This window comes from Marmota marmota, unplaced genomic scaffold (assembly GCF_001458135.2).
Source record: "Marmota marmota marmota unplaced genomic scaffold, marMar, whole genome shotgun sequence".
NCBI classification, from domain to species: domain Eukaryota; kingdom Metazoa; phylum Chordata; class Mammalia; order Rodentia; family Sciuridae; genus Marmota; species Marmota marmota.
In genome coordinates, this window is record NW_026000037.1 from 56,866,690 (window position 1) to 56,876,045 (window position 9,356).

Below are 9,356 nucleotides of genomic sequence, written 5' to 3' on the forward strand. Positions count from 1 at the left end.
CTTTTCTGATTTCTTGAGGAAGATGAGATTATTGATTTGAGATTATTCTTTTCTAATATAAGCATTTCATGTTTGGAGTTTTTCTTCTTTTTTCTTTTGGTTAATGATTTCTAATGTAATTCCACTATGATTGGAGAGCATATATTGTGTATTTTCAATTATTTTAAATTTGTTCAAGTTAATTTTATGACCCAGGATGTAGTCTATCTTCGTGAGTGTTGTATGTATACTGTAAAAGATTTCTGTTGTTGGGGAGAGTTTTCTAAAACTTTAACTTGGAGGCTGCTAGCTGATGGTGCTGTTCAGTTCTTCTTATAACCTTGCTGATTTTCTGTGTACTAGTTCTGTCAATAACTGAATAGAACGTGAAGTCTTTAACTGGTAACTGTGGATTCATATGTCTCTCCTTTCAGTTCTGTTAGTTTTTCCTTCATGTTTGAAACTCTGTTGTTAGGTGCATACACACTTCGGATTATTAGGTCTTCTTGGTAAAATGGACATTGTATCATTATAGAATGCCCTTCTTTATGACTTGGTCATTTTATTTTCTTGTAAATCAAACTTTGCCTGTTATTAATACAGCCACTAAGTTTTTAAAAAAATTTGTGTGTGGTATATTTTGTCCCATCCTTTTACCTTAAACTTTCCTCTATTATCACATATAAATTGAGTTTACTTGAGATAGTACATAGTTGGGGCATTAAAAACTTTTGTTCTGACAATCTCTGTCTTTTAACTTGTCTATGTAGACTATATTTCATGCAATTATTAACATATTAGATTTAGATTTACAATTTTAGCATTTAATTAAATTTTTTTTTGGTGGTGTTGGGGATTGAAACCAGGGCCTTGTGCATGCTAGACAAGTACTCTACCAACTGAGCTATATTCCCAGCCCTTAGTATTTTATTTTTGTTTGTGAATATTTATTTCTGTTTTCAGCTTTGTGAGATCCTGAGCAGAGAACCCAAGGAATCCTACCCAGACTTCTGACATACAGAATGGTGAGATAACAAATTTGTGTAGTTTTTCTTTTCTTCTCTTTGGGCATTTAACCAAGGGGTGTTTTTAACCATTGAGCTATATCCTCAGCCCTATTTATTTATTTATTTATTTATTGAGACAGAGTTTCACTAAGTTGCTTAGGACCTTACTAACTTGTTGAGGCTGGTCTTGAACTTGCAATCCTCCTGTCTTGGCCTCTGGAGTCATTGGAATTATAGACATGCAGCTTTAAGGTGCTGATTTTTTTGGTAATTTGTTTTGCAGCAATAGAAAATTAATACAGGTCTCTTCTCACATTGAATCAGTGCTGGCCTAGATGACCAATACAATATAGAGGAAACGATAATGTGTGACTTTGAAGACTAACTGCGTCATTCAGACATCGTGGCAGTCCTATGAAGAGACTGATGTGGAAGGGAGCTAAGTCCTCCGGCCAATATCCAGCATCAATGAGGGATGCGAGAGCAATGTTGAAAGTAGGTCCCTCAGTCCCAAACAAGTCTTCAGATGTTTGTAATTGAAGCTGGCATCCAAATGAAACCTCATGAGAGACCCTCAGTCCGAACACCTAGACAAGTCACTCCTGAATTCTTGACCACACAAATAGTAGGAAAGAATAAATGATTATTTTCTGAGCCACTAAATTTGAGGGTACTTTGGAATACAGCACTAGATAACTAGTACCTGGGCATATTGTGTGCCTCCAGGTAAAGGAGATAGCAATGAAGAAAGCCAGGTGTTTGCTGTCATGGAGTTTATATTCTACTTTAAGGAAGGAAATAGAAACTGTACAAATAGTTTGTCAGAAGGTAATAAGTGTTGAGAGAAAGTACATCAGAGTAGGAAGTTAAAAAGCAAGAATGGGGTCTCTATAATAAGCAAGATATTTAGTAATGACCCAAAGCGAGGGATTATGCCACTCAGATATAAAGAACTTTGTAGCAGCAGGGACTTCAAGTGTAATGACCGAGATTGAAATGTCCTTAGTGAGTATGAAGAATTGCCAAAATACGAAGAGTTCTCTATGAAGTTTTAATTGATATATTTCTAGAATACTTGGAAGGAGGAAGAAGAGTAGCCAGATTAAGTAAGGATGATCTGTTAATTTTGAATATCAGATAAGCAACAGCCACAGATTTTTTTCTTTTCTTTTCTTTTCTTTTCTTTTTTTGGTATTGGGAATTGAACCCAGGGGAGCTTGACCACTGAGCCATATCCCCAAATCACTCCCCCACCACCACCCACTTTAAAAATATTTTATTTTGAAACCAGGTCTCACCGATTTGCTTAGGATCTTGATAAGTTGCTGAGGCTTGCTTTGAACTTGTGATCCTTTTGCCTCAGCCTCCTGACCCGTTGGGATAACAAGCATGCACCACCATGCCCAATACAAAATTTTAAGTATAAGTATGTCCCAAATATTTACTAAAAAGTTGTTAGTTTATCTGAAATTCAAATTTAACTGGGCAGTTTGTATTTTTTGTTTTTTGAAGTTATTGTTTATTTGAAATTCAAATTTAATTAGATATCTTATAATTTTACTTGGTGAAGTAACTAGAATAATTACAGGAATAGAAATATGTCTTTTTTAGAGGAATAATGAAGAATTTCATATGTATATTCTGGAACAGAAAAGTCTAGGAGAAGGCTCCCAGCCCCAACTCCAAATTAAGGCAACACAGTACAATAGAAAATGCACAGTGTAGGGGGCTAAGACAGTCCACTACCTGCTGGACAGCTTTCCTTGTACGTTTTGCAGGCAGTGGAACTCCTAACCCACTGAACATATGCATATCTGTAGGTGAGCATCCTCAGGGTTGACTAGAGGGGTAGCGCCAGATAATATCTGCAATCTCTTTTGGCCCCAACATTGTGGTTCAATGAAGGGTTTGAAACTGCACACTAACTTGCTGTTTTTCCTTCTCCACAGAGAACAGAGCAGAAGTTGATGAGTCTTGCAATGAGAGAATTGATTAAATGTAAGGAAGAACATCTTCTCTGAAGGGCAATTAAGCACTGGAATGGCCTTGCATGAGAGGCTTGGAATCTTATTCCCTTGTGCTTGTTAAAAAGAGGCAGCAGCTGCTGTGGACACTGCACACTCACCCAGAGCATCCTGTAGTGGGAAGACTGAACAGGGCATGAACTGAACCCCTTGAGGGTCCAGGTCCTAAGGATGACTCCTTTCTGGTATGTAGAAGTGGTCCTGTGTACTGCAGTTTGAGAATCATGGCCATTAAGGCTTTCTTCCTCTGCTGAGTGTGGGCCTTTAATGGCTTGTACAGTCTATCATTGGTGATGAAGGCCCCTGCCTGAGTTTATGTCCTATAGGGGAGGAGCATGGAACAGTGGAGGTGCTAAAGGAATTTAAAAGAGGTCTTTTGTCAGGATGTTTTAGACCAGGTAGAGGAAAGGAAGAGGAATTAGGATTTACTGGCTCCTACTGTTTACCAAATATTGCCATTACAATCTTATTGTCCTTATGTCTTGAAATTATTCTTGTCCTTCTTTGTTTTATTTCTTGAAGGTTTCTACCAAATATCTTTTTTTAATATTTAGTTTTTAGTTGTAGTTGGACATAATACCTTTATTTCACTTATTTATTTTTATGTTGTGCTGAGGATCGAACCCAGGGTCCCACACGTGCGAGGCAAGCGCTCTACCGCTGAGCCATCACCCCAGCCCTCTGCCAAATATCTTTAAAGAAACAAAAAAAGAATTGTATCTTTATTAAGCCAGAAACAAGGACTTTTTTTTTTTTAGATTCTACAATCAGGACAGATTGGGGACTCAATATCCTAAGCTACTATGGAGAAGAAAACTCCTAAAATAAAGGGTTGAAGAGGGCTTGGGAATGCTGGATGACTTGGTAATATTAGACGGCACTAAATTACTCCTAGCTGACCCTGAGCTCCTCCTCTACTGCATTTCCACCAGCTCCGCTGGTTCTTTCCAGAAACACTGAAAACAGATGATTGTCTGCTCTAATGCCTCTTCCCTCCGCAGGCTCTTGCCTCCTTTCAAGCTGACACAGACGGGCCTCCCTCACTTTTGTCTCCTCGGCCTTAGACACAGAACCTGACCCTGTCTCTGTGGGGTATTTGACTTGGGGTCCAGGAAGTAGCCTGTTTATTGCAGACTCTGAACTGCAAAAGAAGCTGGTATTTACTGTTTGGGTATCTCAGAAAGCCATTTCAGTCCAAATTGGATAGCACCCCACACCATCCTGCCCCAAGCCCAGGTCCAGGAAAACTTCCCCAGAACAGGCTGCAGCTTCTCTTTGTTGACAGTGATTCCAAGCTGATTCTAAAAGTTTTTTTTCCAGTAGATTCACACAAAATTAATTTTTCCTCTGGCAGGGCAGCTTGATTTGATTTGGGTTATTTGACTACAAAAGCCCAGAGGCCAAGCATTTATTTAGAAATATTAGGAATCAGCAGCACAAATGAGATTGAGTTTTTGTGAAAAGTTAAAGATTTCTCATTTAGGGAGGGAGTTCACAAAAGACCCCATTAGCCACGCCTCGACAGTAATTAGTCTGATTTCTCAGGCGAAAGGCAGGCTAATTGTGTACCATCCATTCCAAAAGGCCCAGAGACACTTTAAAATCTACCACCCATAGAAAAAATATCTATAGAGAATCCCTGCTGTGTCTGAAGTCTTTTTCATTAACCGAATGTTCAAATCGAGATCAATATGTGAACTTCTGAACAAAATGGGTATAAGTGTGTGTGTGTGTGTGTGTGTGTGTGTGTTTTAACTGGCAAATTCTGGGCCTTGTACTTATGACCCTCAATTACGGAAGTGGTAAAGACCTGCAACACTGTGAGATACAAATTATTATCCAAGTTTAGTAGATGAGGTAACTGAGGTTCAGAGAAAGTAAATAACATTCCCAGAGTTGCACAATGAGTTAGTGGTACAGCTGGGGTTCAGTGGGTTAAAACAAATACAGTAGACCCAGGAAAAAAGCCACATTAAGGGAGGTGTTGGAGGCAAGCTGGTTGACTATCGAGAACTGCAGGATGGTCTGATTGTAACCACGTGATCTCTCAGGGACAGAAGTCATTAACAAAGTGCTTATGATGAGATTAGTGTTGAAACCAGTGCAGCAGAACCAGCTGTGTCTGGCCTCTGCTTACCTGAGCATCTGGATACTTACCTGAGCATTTGGCCTTGACTCACTGTATCCCAGGGACCATCTGGGATACATGCATACAGGGGTGGTCCCACAACAAAGTCCTCAGGAATGAGGTTGCAGTTGAGCTCCACGTTCATGAAGACTGCAGCAGTACCAGTGCTGGACACTTTGGGAACATTTCTTACCATGGTGACACACTGACAGCTTTGGTGTGGATAGCTCACCATCTCAACTCCTATAAATGTCACAAATGCATCCAGTAGTCCCCAGGGAGACGTACAGATATGCTGGATTGGAAACACTGACCTCTTGACTTCTTTCCTCTTCCAGGCTCCTGTCCTGATGCTAGAGCTTGGGTCTCTTTGTCCCAGGTCATCTACTAGACATCTGCTGCTCGGTTCCAAGTTGTAATGGCCTTTGTTACTTCCTTCTGTCCTGTACCTCAGTTAACCTCAGGTGGGTGAAGGCTTTTCATCTTCTCTGTGTTCCCAAAGCCCCAGGCCTTCCAATTCTTAGGAATTTTTTATAGGCTCTGCCATTTTTATTATTTGCTTGATTGTTTGCAGTACTGAGGACTGAACCCAGGGCTGCTCTACCACTGAGCTATAACCACAGCCCCTTATATATGAGACAGGGTCTTACTGAATTGTCCACACTGGCCACAAACTTGTGATCTCTCTGCTTCAGTCTCCCGAGTGCTGGTGGCATGTGCTACTGTGCCCAGCTTAAGCCTCTGTCATTTTATCAATACCTTCAGCCCTGTTGGCTCCTAGAAACCCCATAGAAAACATCCCCAGCAAGCCTGTGTCACTGACTGTTTAGTAAAAAATATGTCAATTTTTTACTTTGGGGTATTTGACATCATTGTTAGAATGCAGGTGCCTCATGCCCAGGTATTGGCAGGTATGGCGTGGAGCCTGGATGCTGCAGTCTACTAAGCTGCTCAGGGATTCTTACATGGAAGGTGCATTGAGAAACAGTCCAGGCCTTTGAGCTGTGCTTCCACCCTGCCCTGATGATCTGAGGTCATCTGTCTTGCTGGTGCTGAGATCCTATTGAGCAGGGATGGTAGCTCATTCATCTCCACACAGTGATGTCTAGACTCACACCTGGCACACAGTGGGGCATTAACAAATGTTCGTATCATGAATGAATGGAGTCATCGTGTGAGGAGAACTTTCTTTACAAAATCAAAGAATTGGATGAGACAGCATGCTTGGTGCACTGTACTGATGGAGGGCCAACCTGATTCCCAGGTGCTGGGAGCAGACCTTAGGCAAAGGTAAAGGGAAGAGAATATTAGAAACAGAAACAGCTCCAACAGGCAAACAGTGTCCAGGCAGTGAGCATGTGGAGCCCAAGTCAGAATCCTCATGTGGCTCAGGTTAAATGTCTCTGAAATTACAGTGGAGAAGCCATTGTGCAGCTCCGGAAAGGCAGGTGATAGCTATGGGTTGTTTAAGTGCTCCCCAAGGCCTCTGTGTTAAAGCTTTGGTACCTGGGGCGGAACCATTGGGAGGTGGAACCTTTAGGAGGTGGGGCCTTGTGGGAAGTCCTTAGGTCACTGGAGGTAGGTCCTTGCAGGGAAGAGTGAGATCCTGGTCTCTTTCCTTTTCTCTCTTTTTTTCTTTTTCTTTTTTTCTTTTTTTTTTTTTTTTTTTGTTTTCTGGCCATGAGGTGAAAGGTTTTGATTTATCACATGCTCTTGCTGTGATATGCTACTTCACTATGGACTGGAAGCTTCAAAACTGTGAATCAAAATAAGTTTTTTCTCTTCATAATATTATTTACCTCAGATGTTTTGTTACAGTGATGGAAAGATAACTAACTCAGTGATAGAACCAGGCTGGAGGATGATTCTACTGCAGAAAAGGGGTGTTTTGCCCCCCCCCCCCAAAGACTGGTTTCTTCTAATATTCAAAGCTTTTTTTTTTTTACTTTTTATTTATTGGAGGCTAAAAAAGAATTGATCTAAGAGAAAGAATTGATAATTTCTCAAATCAGAGATTTGCCTTTTATGGTAAAAGTGTCCAACATGTCAAATAAAGTTTGCTTTCATATGTGCTGTGTCCTTATGGCACTGTGGACGAAGACTTGGTTGTGGCTGAGGGTCAGGGAAGCTCTGCAGGGCAAATGCTGTCAGATGTAAGTGGTCTCCAGACTTTCTTCTAGTGAGGCACCCTTCTTGGTCAGAAGCCCTGTCCCTAGCTCCAGTCCCCTCACAGGGGCCTTTATAACTGCATCCGCCTGCACCGCAGAGTCAAGAAAGGACACATCCCTATACTCCCAGGAGCTGGAGTTGAGCTTTTTGTGCCTGAGCTCCATACTCATCAAGCACCACTTCTCTCAGTCCTCAGCATGACTTTTGGGCATAGCTCTTCGACAGCAAAGGAAGCAGGGGCAGAGTAGGGGCAGGGAACTTGCCCCAGGGACCACAGCTGGTGGTGGGAGAGGCAGGATTTGGATCAGAGCCTCACTCAACCTGTGTGCTATGCTACATCTTGACTTTTTGCTCAAAAAATGAACTTTCAAGTCAGGTAAACTGTGTTTTGTGGATAAGTCAGTCCTCACACCAGGGTGTTGTTTTCTGAATGGAACTTGGCCTGGGGAGGCATCTGGGGTTTGCCATCTCTGCAACCCTTGTCCTGGGCCTGGTATTGGGCAGAACGGAGCCACGGATCACCTTCCCTGTCTCACACCCGCCGGCCTTCAGCCCTCTTTGGTCTGTTGTTGATGCCTTTCTCTCAGGGAGGCCCAGTGTCCCCAGGTGCGGTCGACATCATGGAACATTTGCTTCAAAATCACAGGTAAGTTCAAAACACTCCCGGCTCAGGATACTTGATACAGCTGAGTGGTGCCAAAGGGATGTGGCCTCATATGGCCCTTACCCTGGCCGGCCTTTGTCCTTAGCATCAGACTCTAAGGATATATGAAAAGCAGAATAGCTGCAACTGTATTTTTTAACTTTTTATTTGTGATCATTTAAAACTTATAAAAAGTTCACAAAAATAAAGAAGGTACAAGGATAACTTATCTTGTCATTGCTTTATGCCACTTGCTTTATTGTTTGCCTATTCCTCCTCTCCTCCAAATACATTACAGTGTATATTGTTATATAATGCAATTTTTTTTCCTGAATGGTATGTTACATGCCTCATGTCCCTTTACACTGAAATATTTCAGTATTTCCTAAGAAGAGGGATAATCATAATAGTTGGCAAAGTGCTTTATCTAACTTACCTTCCATATGTCAGTTTCATTAATTGACCTATTAATGTCCTTTAAGCCCTGCTCTGCCTCCAGCACAGGTCTTGGGTCAGGTATTGTGTTTTGTTGTCATATCTCTTTAGCCTTCTTTAATTCAGCTTTTATGATGTTGATCCCACTATACCCACCCCCACCACTATATTTTTTTTAATTTTCGCATTGTGGGTCATCTTCATGCAAGAGGTATGCCAATCTTCTCTGTATCGTCTCAATTTTAGTGTATCTGCTGCCAAGGTGAGCGTGACACACTGCTTTTGTTTGACTAGCATATTCCTTATTGGATGTCTTTTTGATGTTTCCTCATGGTTAGCTGCCCAGGTGATGAGTATACTATCCGGGGTATCCCATCTGGAGCCACATAATATCACCTGTCCTGCAGAAATGAGGTTACTTTTAATCATCCAGTCGAGGAGTCAAGCATTATCTCCATTGTCTAGCTACTGCTTTAGGTTTTATTTTCTCCCTTGCAACTAATAAGCAGCTAATGATATGTGGGGAGTCACTCAAGGACTAAGCAAGTATCCTAACCCAACTACTGCAAGAACACTTTTCCTGTGCATTTACAGACATGGCCTATTTTCCTGCTAGGGAGCCTCCTTCCACTTCTTCTGACCACAGCCTGTCTTCTCTTGGCTCAAAGCCCTCTTACCCTATGAGGAGTAGGATCAGATCTGAGGTGCTAATGCCGTGATTAGGAAGCTGTAGATGGAACTGAAGCAGAGAAAAGAAGAAATGTTAATCAGGTGGTCCCACTGAGAGAAGGAAACTGTCCCCAGCAGCCTGGCTCATCTCCAGGAAAAAGAGAGAAAGACTGGAAGGCTGGAAGGTGGGGCTGGGATTGTGGCTCAGCGGTAGAGCACTCGCTTAGAACAGGCGGGACCCGGGTTCGATTCTCAGCACCACATAAAAATAAAGGCATTGTGTTGTATCCATCTAAAAAAAA

The 9,356-nt window shown here is 41.8% G+C and overlaps 1 non-coding gene across 1 annotated transcript; it reads right to left on the bottom strand.

The window, feature by feature from the left end:
* Positions 1 to 8,551: 8,551 nt before the first annotated feature.
* Positions 8,552 to 8,655, bottom strand: LOC125619495. The gene has a single exon (XR_007351048.1). It is a non-coding gene; the product is annotated as a U6 spliceosomal RNA (small nuclear RNA).
* Between the last annotated feature and the right edge of the window lie 701 nt (positions 8,656 to 9,356).